Source organism: Dama dama, chromosome 23 (assembly GCF_033118175.1).
Source record: "Dama dama isolate Ldn47 chromosome 23, ASM3311817v1, whole genome shotgun sequence".
Lineage (NCBI taxonomy): Eukaryota > Metazoa > Chordata > Mammalia > Artiodactyla > Cervidae > Dama > Dama dama.
In genome coordinates, this window is record NC_083703.1 from 22,101,246 (window position 1) to 22,123,047 (window position 21,802).

Consider the following 21,802-nt stretch of genomic DNA (forward strand, 5'->3'; position numbering starts at 1 on the left):
AGGAGAATGATCAAGGTATGATTACATTGAACCGCTTATTAACTATGACACAGTAATGCATTTTCTTACTGTGGATTAATTAGATGTTTCTGACAGGGCTTTAATTTAGTTTAACAGAGTGACAGTGTTTGGGGAGCAAAATAACAAAGTATATATTAATATTAATGAGACTTGGTTCGTATACTTTGACTCTTTGGCAAGTTCCAGCAGCAGCAAAAAGGAGGGGTGTGTGTGTGTATGTGTGTGTGTGCATGTACACACGTGTGTGTTCATTTCAAGAATCTCTTTAGAATTCCACGAAAGCTTACTCTGAAAACATGCTTTTGGGGCCCTTGCTGTTTTCTCACACATGGGCTTTGGTGAAGTGCCCCACACTGATGGACAATGCCTGACCAGAATATCAAAGGGCTCATTTGTCTGAATAGCTCATGGCTGCATAGTTCGTGTTTTATCTGAAACCTGAGTTAACTTTATAATTTAGGAGCCTTCTATAATAATGCAGAAAAGCCTGCCTAATAAAATACATGCAGAAAATACCACAATGATTTATTCTTATATTTAAATATGGAAACTTACTGAAATACAGTGCTTAGAGTTCTTAGAAGAGTATTTTCCAGTACTCTATTGAATGTGATTCTGGGTTATATGGTCTGTACTGTTAAATAACAAAACTTCAAATGAGTAAATTTAAAGATCAAATTGCTTTGTTGAACGATTCATGAATTGGGCAGCATCCCATGTGGCAGATAGAAAGGAATTCTGCCAAGTTATAGAAACAAAAAGGTTTTCAAAGGCAGAAAGGGTGCAGGAAAAGGAAATTATTAGCCAAAAAAAAAAAAAAAGATGCATTGTTTCAGGGAAGGTCCCCTCCTAAGGAGGATGGTAGGGTTCTGTTGGACAGATAACGTCTCTAGTGCTGGCTAGTTAAGATTACATTCCTGAGGGAAGTTGAAACTGCAGTTAAATTAGGTATTATGGTCTTAGTTTGCTGTCATGGTGCTTAGTACAAGTGACTCCATTTTAAGCAAGTTGTCAAAAGTGCCCTGTGAAAGGTTGGATGCATTGGATTTTGCTTTTATTATTTGCTTCACTCATATTTACATTTCTCTTCTCTTATAGTAACAAGCTTTACATTACTATAAAAAACTTTACTATAAAATTATACTGATTTGACATATATGTCTTCCTATCAAGTCACATTGAGCTCCCATATTCCTCCCAATTCCTCTGGACATTTAATAGCAACTTTAAAGACCTATATTCCTATTGTATTTAAAAAGTGCCTATTATTATTTACTTACATTTATTACAAAGAGAAATCTTTCATACCATATATTTTATGTTCATGAATTAGGGCAATCATTTCATTTTGGTAATTAACACAATACATATTTTTGATCGTCATTACAAAGTACTGCTTAGGCTTCTGTCTGTGTGGAAGCATGTTGGATTTCACCTCACTCATTAGCTGGAAATCATCCTAGCCAGATGGCAAACACAACAGGGGTATGAATGCTACCTTTTCTTTCTTTCTGTACTCCGTATCCTTTGACATGGTCCCAATATATGCATATGGTGCCCCGGCCCAGTCTCCTCTATTTTTTCTCAGGAATGCCTCCTTCTGTGTTCCCATGTTTTCCCTCCACATCAAGTCCAACACAGTCGGGTAGATTCAGTCTTTCACAAATCTTTCCTTGACACTTTTGCCAACCATGACTATTCCTTTTGCAAGTGTCCCTCACAATGCCAGAAATTCTTCCTGATGACTGACTGTTCATTTATATTTATACTATTTCAATAGATACATCATTACATACTCAGGGCAAAGCCTTGAGACTTAGTTCTTATGTCTGTCTCAGCTCTTCAGAGAGGGGACTGCAGGATGAAGGGATTAGAGGAAAGGAGTGGTGCTTCTCCAAAGGAGCCCATCACTGGGCTCAGGACAACGATTGTTTGGGATAATCCTTGCGAAGGAGTGGCCATTATGCATTACGTGCATGACATTAAAGTCTAACCTGGAGAATCTGCAATCTAGGTCTGAAATATATACATGCATCCAGATGCAAAAGGTATGCAACCACTGACCAATAATTTAATAACAATATAGTTCTAAAGGGTAGTGTTGTTGATTACACTTCATAGCCACAGTAACACCTACTGAGTCATGTCTTTTTCTGCATATAATAATAATTCATTTTTCTTTTTAAAATTTATTATTTTTATTTTTAAATTTATTTTTAATTGAAGGATACTTGCTTTACAATGTTGTGTTGATTTCTGCCATATTGCACCATGATTTGTTTCTAAACTAGTATGTTTGCTCTTGATATCATCTATCATTTTTACCTACCTTTTAACTCATACATTCAGTATGAAATTTCTCATTAAGTTTTAGTGTATTGCTTTTGAAACCATCTAAGATTTTAAAAATATGAAACAAATGCTCAGGGGTAGAGTTAGATTTCCACAGCATGAAAGTTAACTTGTTTTTACAAATATACTTAATTTTACACATTTTTCAAGTCACTTTTTTCTGATGGAATTAATTAATGATGAGTAATACGTCGATTTTAATATGTTAAAAAGAATTGAGGGAATTTTAAAGTTTACATGAATTTGCTAAACTGTTTTCATAGGTAGAAATCCTAGTCTCATCAAGAAACAAAAGGACTTTACATCTTTTCAACTAGTCTTGTGAATAAAATGCAGAAACACCTACTACCTGAAGGGCATTATTGTGTTTTGGACCAACTCCATCTGTGATAAACTGTTGATATTTTAATCAAGATGACTTCATGCTGTAGGGAATTTGAATCTATTTGACTGAAGGTCTTCAGGACTATCCATTATGCCATTGTGATAGAAAACATAATGTATTCAAGCCTGAAGTGGAGGAAAATAATGTATTTCAGGAGAGCCCTCCTGATTATAGCAACCTAGTTATGCTGAAAGATCATAATTAAATTAGCTTATTGCTTTATCTTGCTTAGTGATTCAGAGAATTTTCAGGCTGGTAAGGTCCTTCGAAGTATGTTTAAACTATTCATTTTACAGATGAAGGAACTAAGATTATGAGGTTGTCTTTCTTGTCCCAGCTCATATGGTATTTTAAGAAAAAAGTTAAGACGCAAATCCAATTTTCCTGACTTCTGATTCAGAGATCTTATGTGCTTGACTTCCTGGAAAGTCTATCTAAAAATCATATTCAGTATGGAAATACAGATTTTGTTCAGTAGGCAGTGGAAAATGTCAAATCAACAAAGGAAAGGCCCGGTTCCTTTGCCTACTTGGAAGAACTACCTACTTGGCAGTTCTGGTTCTGGTTTTACCCTCAACCTAGCAAACAAGGAGCTTCAGTTGGGTGTAAGGGTCCACTGACAAAAGTGAGCACCTCCATCCTTTCTCACTCACCACTACCCTGTCCCTGGTGCGTGCACACACACAACTCCACAGTCCTAGTGTGAGATTTACAGCTAATTCCTAATACTAATGTGCCTAAGAGAATGTCAGACAGGCTTTCATACTTAGACATCTTTTGATCTTTTCTGCCTATTGAATATCTGATGCTATTTTAGTCATATTGTTGAGATTTGATTCATTATTTCAGAGAAAAAGATGTAGAGAATACGGAGAGAGGGATACATAGCAGTTGTATATAGCAAATTGATTTTTTCAAAGCCAGTCATGTGCATTGGGAGCTATAAATTCATTTAACTAAACTTTAGTACCAGAACTTTATTTACCTTTCTGGAGTTGTTTCAGTGTGTTAACAATTCAATCTGTGTAGTTTTGGTACTACTGTATTATTGATCTTAACCAAATCAAGGGAGAAAAGTTGATCTTTGCATTTCAAACTATAGACTTGCAAGAGAGCAACACACCCAGAGTTTGATTAATTAGTAGTCACAAGATCACAACACCATGGTTTATGTAAAAAAAAGTTCCTTAGAGAACATGGCAGTGTTTTCTTGTTTGTTTTTTGTTTTATTTTTTAAAATTTGTTATTTTTTTTTAATTTGGATGAAAACTGCTTAAAATTTTGTGTTGATTTCTGCTGCACAACAATGGTCAACATTTATCTTCCATATATTTTTGGCTAAGATTTTTTTCTGAACTTCTCACTACTTGTTTCACATCTTCTGTCTCTTTTAGGTACCTCTACTGCTTCCCACTAGGCAGCCAGTGGAGCCCCTTCCATTAAGATTTCTATTAAGAGACTAACAACTTAGTTAATTAGTTTAATTGATCCTAGAGTTTTACTTATCAAGAGACTCATCTGGTCAGCACTGAAGATTGTCCTTTTAACTACTATACTGCTGTTTCATGTCCATTTCTATTCCCACTACAACCCTCTAGTTATTGACTGATTTCTTTCTTCTTTTTATTAGTTAAAGTATAGTTGATTTGCTAAGTTGTATGTTTCAGGTATACAACAGAGTGATTCAGTATTTTTATAGGTCATACTCCATTTAGATCTTTATAGAATAATGGCTTTTTTCACTATGCTGTACATTACATCCTTGTATCTCATTTATTTTACACCTGGTACTTTTTACCTCTTAATTCCCTTCTCGTATCTTGCTGCTCCCCTCACTCCTTTCCTCACAGGTAGCCACTAGCTTGTTCTCTGTGTCTATAAGTCTATTCTGTCTTGTTATATTCATCTGTTTTATTTTTCATTCCACATATAAATGAAAATATACAGTATTTGTCCTTCTCTAACTTATTTCACTAAGCATAATGTCTATGTTCATAGTGTTGCAAATGGCAACATTTCATTCATTTTTTATGGTTAAGGTTAGGGTTAGTAATGTTTGCTTTTATGTGTGAGTTTGTTACCTATATTCCAGGAGGGCAAAGTCAAGTGGGCCTTAGGAAGGATCACTATGAACGAAGTTAGTGAAGGTGATGAAATTTCAGCTGAGCTGTTTCAAATCCTAAAAGATGATGCTGTGAAAGTGCTGCACTTAATATGCCAGCAAGTTTGGAAAACTCAGCAGTGGCCACAGGACTGGAAAAGGTCAATTTTCATTCCAGTCGCAACGAAAGGCAATGCCAAAGAATGTTCAAACTACCACACAATTGTACTCATCTCACATGCTAGCAAAATAATGCTCAAAGTTCTCCAAGCTAGGCTTCAACAGTACGTGAACCAAGAACTTCCAGATGTTCAAGCTAGATTTAGAAAAGGCAGAGGGACCAGAGATTAAATTGCCAACATCAGTTGGATCATAGAAAAAGCAAGAGAGTTCAGGAAAAAAGTCTATTTATGCTTCATTGACTACACTAAAGCTTTTGACTGTGTGGATCACAGCAAACTGTGGAACATTCAAAAGAGATTGGAATACTAGGCCACCCTACTTGCCTCCTGAGAAATCTGTATGCAGATCAAGAAGCAACAGTTAGAACCAGACAAGGAACAATGGACTGGTTCCAAATTGGGAAAGGGGTACATCGAGGCTGTATGTTGTCACTATGCTTATTTAACTTATACAGAGTATATCATGTGAAACACTCGACTGGATGAAACATAAGCTAGAATCAAGGTTTCTGGGAGAAATATCAATAACCTCAGACAGGTAGATGACACCACCCTTATGGCAGAAAACTAAGAAGAATTAAAGAGCCTCTTGATGACAGTGAAAGAGGAGAATAAAAAAAGCTGGCTTAAAACTCAGCCTTCAAAAAATGAAGATCATGGCATCCTGTCCCATCACTTCATGGCAAATAGATGGGCAAACAATGGAAACAGTGAGAGACTTTATTTTCTTGGGCTCCAAAATCGCTGCAGATGGTGAGTGCAGCTTGAAATTAAAAGATGTTTGCTCCTTGAAGGAAAAGCTATGACCAACCTAGACAGCATATTAAAAAGCAGAGACATTACTTTGCCAACAAAGGTCTGTCTAGTCAAGGCTATGGTTTTTCCAGTAGTCATGTATGGATGTGAGAGTTGGATGGTAAAGAAAGCTGAATGCCTGGAATTGATGCTTTCGAACTGTGGTGTTGGAGAAGACTCTTGAGAGTCCCTTGGACAGCAAGGAGATCAAAGTACTCAATCCTAAAGGAAATCAGTCCTGAATATTCACTGGAAGGACTGATGCTGAAGCTGAATTTTCAATACTTTGGCCACCTGATGTGAAGAACTGACTCGTTGGAAAAGACCCTACTGCTGGGCAAGATTGAAGGTAGGAGGAGAAGAGGATAACAGAGGATGAGATGGTTGAATGGCATCAGTGACTCAATGGACTGAGTTTGAGCAAGCTTTAGGAATTGGTGATGGACAAGGAAGCCTGGTGTGCTGTAGTCCATGGAGTTACATCTGATAGACTGAACTGAACTGATACATACCATGTCATCTTTATTCATTTATTTGTTTGTATACACGTAGTTTTCTTCCATATCTTGGCTGATTTATTTTTTATATATCATAGATGTCTTTTACACATAGTAATTCACTTAATCTTCAGAATTAATCTGTGAGGTAGATATTTTGTTCTAATTTAACAGATCATGACATTGAGACCCAAATCACATAAATAATAAGCAGTATCATCAGGTTTAAAGCCAATTCTGACTCTAAAATCCATCTCTAAACTACTGCATTCACCTTCTGCTTTTAGAATTTAAAACATTCTCATGCCGAGGAGGCAAACATATTTCATCAAAGTGTTCCTGTGGCTCTGAGATCATACGTATTGAAGATTTCTGTCTCTTCATAATAATAAATCCACAGGCCTGTCCCACACATGTTAAAGAGGGGAAAGGATTAGTTTGTGTTTAGCAACTTCTCCATTTTTTTTTTTTGGAACAGCTTGTCAACATCTGATAATAATAACCATATTTATTTAAATCACTCTACTTGATATCTAACTATTTCAAAAATTTCAGAATTATGATTAATAGCTGTATTTTAATGTTGGTGAAGAAAGAATAAGTTAGAAGCAACAAATTTGTTTTTTATAAGACAGAAATCTAGCTAGATGAAAGCTCTTAATTTTTATTCAAACATGAAATCTTTAAAACTGTCGCAAACATCAGTTGTTTTTTAGAATCTTCCTCCCCCACCCCTCTCTCTCTGCTTACTAGTATGATCAAACTTAGTAACAATTTTTCCCTTTTTGAAAACTGAGATGCTGTAAATTAAAAGCAGAAATCTTCAAGGTCAGGGATTCTTAATCAATTGTCCGTGTATGTGTTTGTGTATTTTACAGATTCCTTGGAAATCTGCTGAACTTCTGAATTACTTCTCAGAATACTGGTTACAAGTGTATAAAATGCTAGAATTACAAAGAAAATTAGTTAATTAATACTAATTATTTGGAGTTTCATGGCACTCCAGTGGTTAGGGCTCTGCACTTCTACTCTAGGGGGCACAGGTTTGATCCCTGCTTGGGGAACTGAGACACTGCAAGCTGTGTGGCCAGAAAAAAATAATGCTAATTATTAAAATACTTTTAAAACTCCAAAATCATGATATAGTAAATTTGTGACAAATTTGTAAAGGACAAAATTTAATGGAAGATAAAATAACTATTATTCCAAAGAGTGATAAACATAAATAATATTTTTGAGACAGTTATGTCACTTTAAAGTGATGTTAAAATATTTGTTACTATTATTGGTGGGAAAGTCACAAGTGCTATCAATATTTGTGAGTTTGTTGCCTATATTCACAGTTGAAAAAAAATACCAAATTTTAGTTCAAGATAGTAAAAATAAAGATGTATTTCCACCATCCATGTTCTGATCCTTTTAAAAACCAAGATCCTTCTCTTATAAAGGGTCTTGTGAATTTTTATTTTCATAAGCCTATCTACCTTATTTGTTGTTTAATATATATATATATATATATATATATATATATATATATATCTTATCCAAGTAGGAACTTTTTGCATGGAAAAGCAACTCCAGTTCCCAATAAATGGAACTTAAAGGCACTGAAGATAACATTCAATCTGAACCAAATTCAGAGCAGGATGATTGTAAACAGGTTTAGGTACTGCCACAGCAAAGAGCTGTTTCAGCTGCTGGTTATCAGACTTGCAGCCAGGTAGAGTCAGCAGCTTCCGAACTGTTAGTGGATTAATATATTGAAAGATTTATCACCCAGCTTCAGGAGTGTCTTTTCAAATGTCATAAGGAGTCACAGCTATTGACTTTTTATGTAATATAAAGTCTGGTAGAAGTGAAGAGAAACAATATTATAACTTACCTCACTTTTAAATTTAAATTTAATGTTTAAATTAATTTTAATTCAAGGTGTAATTGGCTGGTCACTTCACTTGCTTTCCCTCCATTTGATGTCAGAAAATTCAGAAGTGCAATTATGTACAGACTGCCCTACATGGGAATCCTGTGTGTGCATGCTCAGTTGCTCCCGTCATGTCTTTGCAACCCATGAACTGTAGCCTGACAGGCTCCTCTGTCCATGGGATTTTCCAGGCATGAATACTGGAGTAGGTTGCCATGCCCTCCTCCAGTGATGGGAATCCTGAGGGTTGGTTAATTTCCTCTTTACTTTTGCTTACTTCCTGATATTTGCATCTTCACTATATAAAACCAATTTTCCATGGCAAAATATCGCTTTTTTCTTTCACTTTCTTTCATTTTTGGGGAGGGCATTGCTGGAAAAATTAAGTCTTCAGCACATGATAGCAACTTTTTGGAACTTGTAAGTTCTCATCGATTTTTTTAATGCTTAGTATAGTTTTTATTTATCTTATCAGTTAATTTATAATGCCTGCTCTGTTAATTTTCTTTGGAGTTTGCAGCATATGTTTCTGCTCGAATAGGTTAAAATTGCTTATCTGTGAGCTGACTGTTCTAAATGAATCACACGCCTGACTCAGGCTGCTACAAGGTCAGTGACATGTTTTTACTAATTATAGATCACAGAGTTGGAGTAGGAAAAAACCATATGATTCACTCTTGTATGTATTGTCAAAATAAACAATGAAAATCTTAATTATGTTGGTAGTCTTATCTTTATGAGATGAATATATAGCACATTTAATGATGAAAAGTATTTAGAATTAATTTCCATTGTCCAGATTGGTACATCTCTTTACATCTTCTAAAGAAGTCAAGAATATTTTCTAATAATCTATGACTTGTGTCAGCAAAGCTCTGTGGCACATTCTGCTGTGATCCTACTTCTGTGGATACCATTACACTTCCATTCATGCATTCAAAGCAGTCTTCAGTGAACTTCTATTGAATATACTCCTGCTGTCATGAAGGCTGTGAGTTCAGAGTGGACTAAACTGTTTGCAAAAATGCAGCAGTGTGATATTCAGTCTTTCAGAATCATTCAGAGCTCTCCCACTAAAATGGAATGTTCTTTGATATTTAATTATCCTCTTTTGAAGTTGTCCTCCATCTGAGAAGGTGACTTATGATTTGCTCTGCTGTATTCCCAGAATAGGAACTTCTCTTGGGGTCATGGTGTGGGTCCTGATTGAATGGCGTGTGTTCCCATTCCACGGATCTATGTCTCATGACCCCATCGCATTGCATCCTGATTGTCTACATGTAAAGATCTATAGTCCAATGACTAGGGAGCTTTTGTGTTGCAGAATCTCTATCTACCTTATTTACTTATCTCTAGCATGTAGCATAGGGTCTAGTGTATAGCATATAATAGGTGTTTGAAATGAATCAGTGAACATACAGGCTTATCATATATAATTAAATGCCAACTATGGAGAACAAACCATTCAATATCCTAGGAATTCAGTGCTATTAAAATATTTGTGGAATGAAAGTGTTTAGGGGAAATAAGAGAACTTGAAACTAAACCTTTCAAGTAATTAATAGTTTATTTTGAATGTGAAAATCTCTCAGTCATGTCCAACTCTTTGTGACCCCACGGACTGTAACCGGCCAGGCTCCTCTGTCCATGGAATTCTCCAGGCCAGAATACTCGAGTGGGTAGACATTCCCTCCTTCAGGGGATCTTCCCAAACCAAGGATGGAACCCAGCTCTCCTGCATTGCAGGCAGATTCTTCACCATCTGAGCCATCAGGGAAGCCCTAAAATAGTTTATTTTAGGCACATAAAGTACTTGTTAGAAAAAAAAAAATAAGACAGATTTCCAATATCTCAGTGAACTTAGATATAGACAGGAGAACAATATGTAAATATATAATAAAAGGAATTTGCAAAAGGGAAGATAATGGAAGAAATTTTTGAGCGGGACCTATAGATGGAATAATCTATGCCATCTAGACAGATTCTTTATAAAACTACTACCTTTGTGATCCTAATTGAAAACTCTGTATCATGTTGCAGTTGATGTTATTCTCCCAAGAATGGAGAAATAGAGTTAAGCATGGACTTGACTGAATTACTGTTCTTTTATATGAATTAGACCATTTTTTTGGGGATTTACTTTATGGATCAAGACTTTAACATTTTATTTCCTGTATCATATATTTACATATCAAGACTTGAACATGCACATTCCCTGATTGATTCATTGAGGACTTAGTTATGGGTTATAAATATAGATCAATTTTATTTTCAATTCAAGGTGCATCATGCACTATATCCTACAGATGATCATTGTACATTGCTTTGTCTTATATTTTTATGTTAACCTCTTGGTGGCAAAAGAGCATACTTAGTTCTTCAGTTTTATGAGCTGAGAGATCATTATTCTGAGTGCTAGCAATTGAAGTGACATAGAGACTTGAGGTTAAAAAGAAAGGTAAAATAATATTTTCTGTGAATTTATGCGTTTCTTTTCATCAGCATTCATGAGCCCTTAAGGATTTTAGGGGTCATATTTTTAATGAGTTAGCTTGATTCTTTTTTTACCTCACTGGGGGTCATTCTTCAAATAAAATCTCACCAAAGTTAGATATGCATATGGCTTCTGAGTGATGAGAAAATTATTTAGATTTAATTTTGCACAGGGTGGGGTATTTAAATTACTTTTGGAAAAAGTTCTAAATTATAAGTTAGACTCAAAGTAATAACTTTCTCAGCTTCATCAGAATTGGAGCTAATTTTTCTTAATAGTCAAAAGAACATACACAAACACGTGTATGGAAGAACAGAAAATAAAACGTTAAATGGCACTAAACAAGCTAAGCATTTGCAAAGCAATTTATTCATTTTGAGTTTTTTTTTTTTCCTTCCAAAAGATGTCTAAACAAAAGATAAGTTAAGAAAAAGAAATGGTCAAAATTAGAAGAAATTTTTTCGTTTTCATTTTCCTTCTACATTTGAGCACAAAATATGGGGACATATAATTGATTTTTTTTTGCAATTTAGTTTGTTTACTTAGATGCCGAGAGATTGTGAGCAGTTTTATTTTTCCAGATATACAGTTAGTAGTGATTTTACAGTGCATTTATGCTTCTTTTTATTACTATTCTATCCACACAGTAATAAACATCATTTGCAAAAACTCATACAATACTTCAAATAGATACCTCAGTACTTGAAAAATGCTTCTGTATTTTATAAAATGATTAAAGGCACACTGTTGATCTGGAGCACCAGGTCATTTTTTTTCCAGATTATTTATCTGTAGCTAAGATACAATATTTTCTATTTTCTGTTAGAAGTTTCTGATATATCCTACATCCTTGAAAATCTCCCCTTTTTTCCCCCTCCAAACTCTCTAGCTTCAAACATGTAGGATTTTCTGAGTAGCTCAGATACTGTTAAACTTCTAAGACAATTTTATGAATGCAGGCATAGCTGCATGGTGACCAAGAGCCGCCTAAAGAACAGTGCTTGGTTTGGAGTGACTGATGGGTGACTGTAGATTCACTTTGTTTTCATAGATCTCTGGGGGCAAGTGATAGCTCCTTATTATGTTTTGCACACACATAAGGTGTATTAACTTTTTTTTAGTCAGCACTTTTGTAAAGTTCTGTTACATTTAATAATGTCAGTGTGAACCACAAGGATCAGAATCATCACCCCAGGCACAGTACTCTTTTCGTCCATTTGTACCTTCTGATACATGATAATTGCTTGGAAAATACAGGAAATTCTATACACAGAGAAGAGAAAGAAAGCTTACTAATTTCTTCCTTGTAATTGCCTGTGAATATATCCATGTGAATAAGTCTATGTACATATTCATGAAGATAATTCACAATTTATTCAGTAGGTTTTTCATAATGACAACAAAAAAATCCTGCAAGAAGTTAAATTTATGACAACAGTTGAAATTGCAAATGAGGCCTTGATAGTATTATGGATATATTAATATTAATTCTCTTAATATTTCTGAATTTGGTAAGAATACTGGAAACATCTTACTTGCTCTATCTGAAGAAGGAAGTAAGAACTGCAAGTAGAATGTAGAAGGAGCTACATGAACAAAATGTTCATAAGAAGGGTCATCTTCTCTCCCCTTTGAAAGATCACCATTATCTAATATTTTTGCAATTATTTTTATATCCCCTTTTGAATTGTTTACCAGGAAGCTGCTTCTCATCATTGTGCACTTCTATCTGGAACTCTCAACAATATTTTCAGTCATCAATTATTCTGTTCTAGCTGCTGTCTGGTACTCTGAGACCCCTTAATTTATACTCTGCTACAACCACTTCGCTGTTTTCACCAAATGAAGAAAGCCACATACTTCTTTGATCTTATTTATTCATACAAAGTATAAATCAACAACACAGGCTTTGGTGTATGTCATAGATTTTACAGATTTTTAATTATTATTTTCGACAGTAGAAAGGTAAACAAAATTAATTCTCAGACTTACTCCTTTCCTTTGGGTTTGACCCTCCTTTGAGGCTTTCAAGGAATCAGATGATCTGTCCTTCCAGTGCATAGACAGACACCAGTTCAGATAACACCACCCTAAACATAGCAGTTGGTCTTCACTGTGGATGTATTTTGCCAGAGGGACCAAAAGACATTGATACCTATATCAGCTCATTTCTCAAGGTGTGAAGTATTTAACTGACAGAATTTCACCCTGGGCTTCAGGGTGTATCAAAATACCATTAGATATGTAGCCAGATTTGAATCCCAGCTGTACCACTTATTACTCATGACCTTGGGCATGACCTTAGGGTCTATGAGTCACTATACAATTATATATATATAATTGAAAGTTAGTTGCTCAGTTGTGTCTGACTCTTTGGAGCCTCATGGACTGTAACCCACCAGGCTCCTCCATCCGTGGAATTTTCCAGGCAAGAACACTGGAGTGGGTTGTCATTTCCTTCTCCAGGGGATCTTCCTGACCCAGGGATTATCTCCTGCAGGGTCAGATTCTTTACCACTGGACCACCATATAAAATGATGGTCATAGCATAAGCTGAAACAGTTCTACAGTCATCAAATGCCATAATAGGTGAGGGTGTTGTTTGAAAACTATAGAGCATGAAACAAGTTTTAAGTCATTTTTTTCTATTGATTCTTAATGAAAAGTGTGTTTAGGAAAAGGAGAAAGAATAAAATTTAGAATATTTATTTTTGTTCTTTTGTTGAAAATAAACTGTATTAATATATGTATCATCCCCAAATGTAAGTTCTATCACTTTTCTAAACGGGAGTTTTCATATTGTTTCCACGCGAGTGCCCTTCTCTTTGATGCCAGAACTCATTATCTGTGTTGATTCTCACACATTGTCTGTTTGGATGCAGAGGACTTTGTGCCTGTGTTCGCTGTAGCTGAGTCATGATGAGATCCCCTCCGGTGTTAAGCTTGGAGCACGAGCTGTTGTTCTTTGCCTCCCATAACCTGGCTAAAGATGTCTGTCATTGAGAAGATAATGTTTAGAAAAGCAGAATGTTGTTATGAGTGAGGTTATTCCCGACAAATAGGTATCTAGATAAACCTAAGATGTTTGTTTTTAAACTAAGGAAGGACATTGAGATATGTCAAATGGTCCATTAAAAAAAAAAAAAAAACATTATTCCCCATGTCCCACATGGCGAATGTTCCAATAATCATGATATCTCACAGATGGAAGAGCATTAACATGATATAGTGCCATAGACACCTCATTCAGTAACTCTCTACTGAGAAGAAAATCCAGTGCTCACACTTTGTTATCAGAGTACCAGCTCTCCAATAGAGCACTGATTATCCTTCTCATAAGGATAATCCAATGACTAATATGATTTCAGATTTTTGTTTTGCTTTGTTTTCCATGTATAGCCCTGTGTCCACCTTCTACCTCCAGATACATGTACAACTTTTCTTCCTATTTCAGATGAGGAGGAGATCTCTCTTCCTGATGAAGGCTTAACTCCTCCACCTCTGGTCTTCCTTGTACCCCTATCCATCCTAAAACCTGGCTTGACTTAAGCCTAGGTTAAATCTTAAGATTTAAGATCCAGAATCTGCACTTTAAACCAACATATCCTATTTTCTCTCTTTATAAAGAATTCCTGCAGATTGCTAAAACACAGTCAAATCAGCATAAGACTTAAATAGGTATTTCACCTAAGAGAAGGTACAAATGGTCATTAAACATATGAAGAGATGCTCCACTCTAGTGATCAGGATAATGCAAATCAAAACAGAGGCAGCTATTATTTGATATGAAATTGCTGGACAAAAATTAAAAGGGCAATATCAGTTGTTGCCAAGAAAGTAGAATAAGCCATGGAAGATTGTTTTTTTTACTCTTAGAGTATAAATTGGTATAACAATTTTGGAAAATAGCTATGCAATAGTAAGTAAAACAGATGGCATAGGTCCTGTTATCCAGCTATGTTCCTCATTTTCATATTCTCTAGGAAAATAATTGCTTGTGTGTCTAAGAGTCATGAAAAAATTCAAAGCAGAGAGTTTATAAAACCTCTAAGCTAGAATTGACCCAAATGTCAATCAGTAGAAGAATAACTGAATGTGACTATTCCCAGAGCACAAAAGAAAAAACAAATATCAAACTTCCACATGGATTCCCTCTTTCAGTGCATTCTAGTTCCCATACTTTCTCCTCCCTTTCAGTTTTGACTCAAGTCTTTTCAAGGAATCGCAGTCTATCCTCCTAATAGATTCCATCAAATAATGGGTGGTATATTCAAACAGTGAAAATCATATATTAGTAAAATGCAGTAACAAACAAAATAAACAGTTTAGTTAGATAATGGGCAAAAGACATGAAGAGACTATAACGGATGGCAAAAAATTTATGAAAGTGTTTTCAATATTGCTAGCTGTTAGGGAAATACAAATTAAATCCACAAGGAGATATCACTATACACCTATCAGATACAGGTTATTATAAAATATTGAGTATTGTTCCCTGTGCTACACAGTGGGTCTTTGTTGCTTATTTTGTATATAGAAGTGTGTATATGTTTCTCCCAAATTCCTAATTTATCCCTCCTGCCTTTCCTCTTTGGTAAATGTAAGTTTGTTTTCTATGTTTGTGAGTCTGTTTCTGTTTTGTTAAATAGATTCATTTGTATCTTTTTTTTTTTCAGATTCCACATATAAATGATGTCATAGGACATTTGTCTTTATCTGACTTAATATGATAATCTCTAGATCCATCCATATTGTTGCTAATGGCATTATTTCATTCAATTTCTTGGCTGATTAATATTCCATTGTACATATGTACCATGTCTTCATCTATTCACTGTCAATAGACATTGATATTGCTTCCATGTCTTGACTGTTGTAAAAATAATGCTGAAATGAACATTGGGGTGCATGTGTCTTTTCAAATTATGGTTTTCTCCACAAACATGCACAGAAGTGTGATTGTAGGATCATCATATGGTAGCTCTCTTTAGTTTTTAGGAAACCTCTGTACTGCTTTCCACAATGGCTGCACCAATTTACACTCCCCCAACAGTGTAAGAGGGTTCCTTTTTCTCCACACCCTCTCCAGCATTTATTATTTATAACTTTTTGATAGTGGCCATTCTGACCATGTGAGGTGGTGCACCTCTTTGTAGTTTTGATTTGCACTTCTCTAATAATTAGCAATGTTGGGTAAATGGTATTGATATTTTATGCCCAAGTTTAGTTTAGGTTTTTTTTTAACCTCATTACAAGTCACTGTAAATGACCCTTAAAGCAGTCCTCATGAATGTCAAGTCTAGGAGACAGACACTTTTCTCGCTACTTTAAAATTTGAGATGGAATAATTTGCACTTTGGGATCAAGCTGTAGTGAGGTGTTTCAAATCAAAAGAATGGCATAGTATGAGCCTACCTCTTGACCTCTGGAAATCTAAATTAAATCTCTCAGTTAAGTGTGAACGTTGTACACTTCAGGAAATAACCTTGGTGATACAAGCAAGGAGAAAAAGAAATAGAAGCTAGTGAACTATCCTCCTTTCTTCCTTCATTCCTTCCAGTGTTTAGTGAGGACCTGTTTTTAACCAGCCACACTTGGGAATAACTGTTACATGATAGCAGCAAATTGATAATTTATTATTTTCTGAGAATTCAATTTAGCTTGTGAGATAGAGGTTACAGGCTTGAACTCTATTAAGAGCTGAATTTGGGTAAAAGAACATTAAAAGAAAGAACCTTCTTGGTGTTGATGTTTCCTAGCAAGATAGTCTCTCAGTGTTATTTAACTGTAAGGTTTTTTCCCAGGTTAATTTCATTAACTCTCTCTTTAATTGGACTTTTTTGGTAAACGTGCTACAATTCACTTTTGGAAAAGTATTGTCAATGAATACATGATTTGGTATGATATCACAGTGGACAATTTTGGGGTTAAAAAGAAGGTGAATATTGGATCACCCTCTTAGGTACAGTGAGTGGGAGAAGGATGTTTTTAAATGCCATAGCAACTGTGTATCATGATCAGCCCTTGAATGTATCACATTCAGGGTTAGAAGGAGGTATTGTTTAGATTTCATCATCTTACCCTTCTCAGCTAAAATATGAAGAACATAACAAAATATTTAGATTTGTGAATAGATATAACTAATTCTAAAAGCCTTGCTGCAGCTGTTAGCATTTACCAAAGCCTCTCTAATAGCAATATTATCCAGACACCACCTAACAGGGAATAGGAAATTGAAAAATGTGTGCTTAATGGGGCAATGAATGGTAGCTATTCTTATTCTCTTCCTACTAACTAAGCACCCTGTTAACTAAATGAGTTATCTTGTTTATTCTTTTGTTGTTGGGGTTGTTTAGTCGCTAAGTCATGTCTGACTCTTTTGTGACCCTGTGGACTATAGTCCACAAGACTCCTCTGTCCATGGGGTTTTCCAGGCAGGAATAATAGAGTGGATTGCCATTTCCTTCTCCAGGGGATCTTCCTGACCCAGGGATCGAACCCACGTCTCCAGCATTGCAAGCAGATTCTTTAATGCAGAACCATCAAGGAAGCACAGTAACTCTATGAAAAGGATATTACTGTAATACTCTTCTTTCGATGGCATAACTGCATTAGAGAGTGCTCATTAACTTGTTATATTAAGTTGTTGAGCTGGATTATAGATCCAGACAGTTCAGCTTGAGAACTCAAATCTTAACCATCTCCTAAGGCTGCTTCCCAGTTTGTAGAATGTAGAGATTTAGGAATTCCACACACAGCCTTCATTCAATATCTAGCAGGCAAGAAACCAAGGGACTTTAAGTAATTTCCTGGACTTCTCTAAGCATAATACTGATTTGGAATTTAGTATGAGAAAATTTTACTATTTAATTAAAAGCTATATTAGAGAATTTTAAAGACAGTATGACCTTTGTGGGGAAATGGTACACACACATTTTCAGATCTCTACTTCATATTGTTCATTGCATAAATAAATTATATAATATGTGATGGTCTTAAGTTTAGAATGGAATCCACTCTTTTAAAGAAGGGCAACTGAGTTTGGAGTCACAAAAATTCCCCTGCATAAATTGAATCAGTAATTAACAAATACAGTATTAGAAAAACTCCATCAACCCTCAAAGAAAAGCAGCAGAGAAGTTTGCCATTTTTCAAGAGTCTTGTGTAGGGCTAAAATGTCTCTGAAATAATGTGAAAACTTAGATTTGCAAAATGTTCAATGAGAAATCCCGGTGTGTACTATCTGCATGATGGAGACATGCTGAGCTAAGAAATTAGCATTAAAGCAAATGTAGGACAACTGGAACCTTTAGGGTTGAACTTAAAGCCCCATAGGGACGTATTCAGAACTTAAACACACAGCCTCCTGCAAATGATGAACTCACAAATCAATAGTGTGAGGAGGCTGAGTCAGCCACTAGAAAGCTAAAGAATTATCTTGTTACTTATACTCCCAAGCTAATCTCTTGCCATTTTTCCCGTGAAAATCCTCCTCATTGTCTAGGGAAATCCATGATTTGTGTATTACTATCCTCTCTCCTAGTAATGATAAGTATAGACACTTAATGTATTGCATAGATTAAAAGTTATTCCTTTGTAGATCAAAGATTCCATATTATAAGGAAGAAAAGAGTCATTCTTATATGATGTACTTTAGAAGATATTTTTATTCTTGTAAATTGAACTCACTGCTATATATGGATTGAAACCTTTGGGGAAAAGTCATGGTAAATATTAATTTTGGAATACGTTCTATCTGCTGGTATGCCGTATATATGATGTATTCTACTTCTCTTAAAAATATTATGAAACAGTTATCCATTTCACAAGTGAGGAACTTCAGCTCAGTTTTGGAGTCTCTCTTCATAGTCCATGATAACAATGACCTGCCACTAGGTCGTTTTGAAATTTGGGGGCTATTAATAATTTTACACTGACATTTCATGAAATGGCTTTAACTTCTTATTGCTATACAACACTGCAGGTTTAGGTCTGAGACACCGATAGATTTATATTCTCAGAGAAAGCAGAAAAATACTTAAATAGTAATATTCAGTTGCTGTGTTTACCCTGTGCTTCTTTTGCTAATTTATTGCTTTCTATTAAATTGATTTTGAGAGATTCTCTTTTTATTTTAAATAGTTTTTCATCTCTGCTTTGAAAATTATAAATTAAATTTCTCTATTTAGTGGACACAATTTAATTGGACTATTTCTTTTTTAATCACGAGAGATGTAAGAATTTTAGGAAAGATTAGTGTATATCCCCATATTTCACCCATCAACCAGATTATTATTCTCTACTTTCTTCTTATTTTTCTAAATAGTCAGTAGTTTTTTTTTTTTTTTTAATAGTGAGTTTTCCAATTTCTTTCCTCACCTTTGCTCCTTTGCTCTGAGTTCAATTTCCTTTTAAATGTAGTACATCATTTAGTAGTCTTTTTCAGTAAAGGTCTCCTAGTTCTAGACCATACAAGTTTTATATAATAGCTTACAGTCTTCAGTAATTGAACTCCTGAATAAATTCTATCTACTCCTTTTCCAGAAGGTTTTTCCAGTGTTAATACATGGGGTGAACTAGGTGGGAGGAAAGAATAAAATCCATTTAGATGTAATTTTAAAAACTCATAAGGTAATAATTGATAAACCACTTTGCCACAAATAGGTTGGAAACCATAGAGTGCATTTTTGAAAACACATTGTCAAACAAATGGTTTGTGACCTGGAACTGGGTAGCCAGGTAAAGAAAGAGATCACAGTCCTCAATTTTAGTTTGAGTGATTGGGGTAAAAATTTACATACAGGAAGAACAGAGAAATCAGGAAGAAAATTAACCTATTTGTGGGATGAAGATGAATTAATTTTAGGTTGTGTTTTACTGCTTATATGACACGCAGTTTATAACTGGAATTACATAGCTATGGCCTGGAAGATGTTGGAATTTGAAAGTAAAATTTGGTAATTACTCTCAGAAATGTATTAAAGTTATGGGAAAAGAGGTGATGAGTATAATTTCAGTATCCTTACATTTCAGTAAAAGTGTAAGGATTTAATGACAGCTATTGATAATCAGTATTTATCCAGCATCTTCTGAGTCACCTCATCCCTGAAGAATTCTATAGGCTGGAAATTTTGTGAACCATTGGGTTCTTATGAAACATCTTGGAAATTGTATATATGGCAATACTTGCTTGCTAAGCCTTTTCAGTCATGTCCGATTGTTTGAGACCCTATGGACTGTAGCCTGCCAGGCTCCTCTGTCCAGGGGGATTCTCCAGTCAAAATACTGGAGTGGGTTGCCATACCCTCCTCCAGGGGATCTTCCCAGCCCAGGGACTGAACCCACATTTCTTATGTCTCCTGCATTGTAGGCAGATTTTTTTTTTTTTTTTTTTTTACCAGTAATACCACCTGGAAGCCCCATATATGGCATACTTTTCTACATAAATATGAAAGAGCAGAGAGTATCTTGAATACACTGTAATTCTTTTCTATAGGCCAAATACATCAGAATTCATATTATTTTTCAGTTCAGTTCAGTCACTCAGCCATGTCCGACTCTTTGCAACTCCATGAACTGCAGTATGCCAGGCTTCCCAGTTCGTCACCAACTTCCAGAGCTTACTCAAACTCAGCACCATTGAGTCAGTGATGCCATCCAACCATCTCATCCTCTGTTGTCCCCTTCTCTTTCCACCTTCAATCTTTCCCAGCATCAGGGTCTTTTCCAATGAGTTAGTTCTTCGCATCAGGTGGCCAGAGTATTGGAGTTTCAGCTTCAGCATCAGTCCTTCTAATGAATATTTAGGACTGATTTCCTTTAGGATTGACTGGTTGGATCTCCTTGATGTTCAAGGGACTCTCAAGAGTCTTCTCCAACACCACAGTTCAAAAGCATCAATTCTTTAGCACTCAGCTTTCTTTATAGTCCAACTCACATCTATACATGACTACTGGAGAAACCACAGCTTTGATTAGATGGACCTTTGTTGACAAAGTATTGTCTCTGCTTTTTAATATGCTGTCTAGGTTGGTCATAACTTTTCTTCCAAAGAGCATCTTTTAATTTCATGGCTGCAGTCACCATCTGCAGTGATTTTGGAGCCCAAGAAAATAAAGTCTGTCACTGTTTCCATTGTTTCCCCATCTATTTGCTGTGAAGGGATGAGACCGGATGCCATGATCTTAGTTTTCTAAGTGTTGAGTTTTAAGCCAACTTTTTCACTCTCCTCTGTTACTTTCATCAAGAGGTTCTTTAGTTCTTCTTTGTTTTCTGCCATAAGAGTGGTGTCATCTACATATCTGAGCTTATTGATAGAATTAATATCATTTTTAGGCAGCACAAAATTTGTGAATGATTTATTTTCCAAAAGATCACGAATAGTTCAGCTGGTTGAAACTTGCAACACATTTTTCTGTAGACACAATATTGTAAATCATGGTTTGTTTCACAAACTAGTCTATACAACCCTTTAGAAACCATAATATATTCTACATCTGAAATGAAAATAATAGGTATAGAAAACATCTTTTTTCTGGTAGAGTCTTTAGGGTTTTCTATGTAGAGGATCATGTCATCTGCAAACAGTGAGAGTTTCACTTCTTCTTTTCCTATCTGGATTCCTTTTACTTCTTTTTCTGCTCTGATTGCTGTGGCCAAAACTTCCAACACTATGTTGAATAGTAGTGGTGAGAGTGGGCACCCTTGTCTTGTTCCTGATTTCAGGGGAAATGCTTTCAATTTTTCACCATTGAGGGTGATGCTTGCTGTGGGTTTGTCATATATAGCTTTTATTATGTTGAGGTATGTCCCTTCTATTCCTGCTTTTTGGAGAGTTTTAATCATAAATGAGTGTTGAATTTTGTCAAAGGCTTTCTCTGCATCTATTGAGATAATCATATGGTTTTTATCTTTCAATTTGTTAATGTGGTGTATTACATTGATTGATTTGCGGATATTGAAGAATCCTTGCATTCCTGGGATAAAGCCCACTTGGTCATGGTGTATGATTTTTTTAATATGTTGTTGGATTCTGTTTGCTAGAATTTTGTTAA

The 21,802-nt window shown here is 35.4% G+C and overlaps 1 protein-coding gene across 3 annotated transcripts in view; it reads left to right on the forward strand.

The window, feature by feature from the left end:
* MALRD1 (MAM and LDL receptor class A domain containing 1) overlaps positions 1-21,802 on the forward strand; it is a 522,662-nt gene that overhangs the window by 263,569 nt on the left and 237,291 nt on the right. The window lies entirely within an intron of this gene.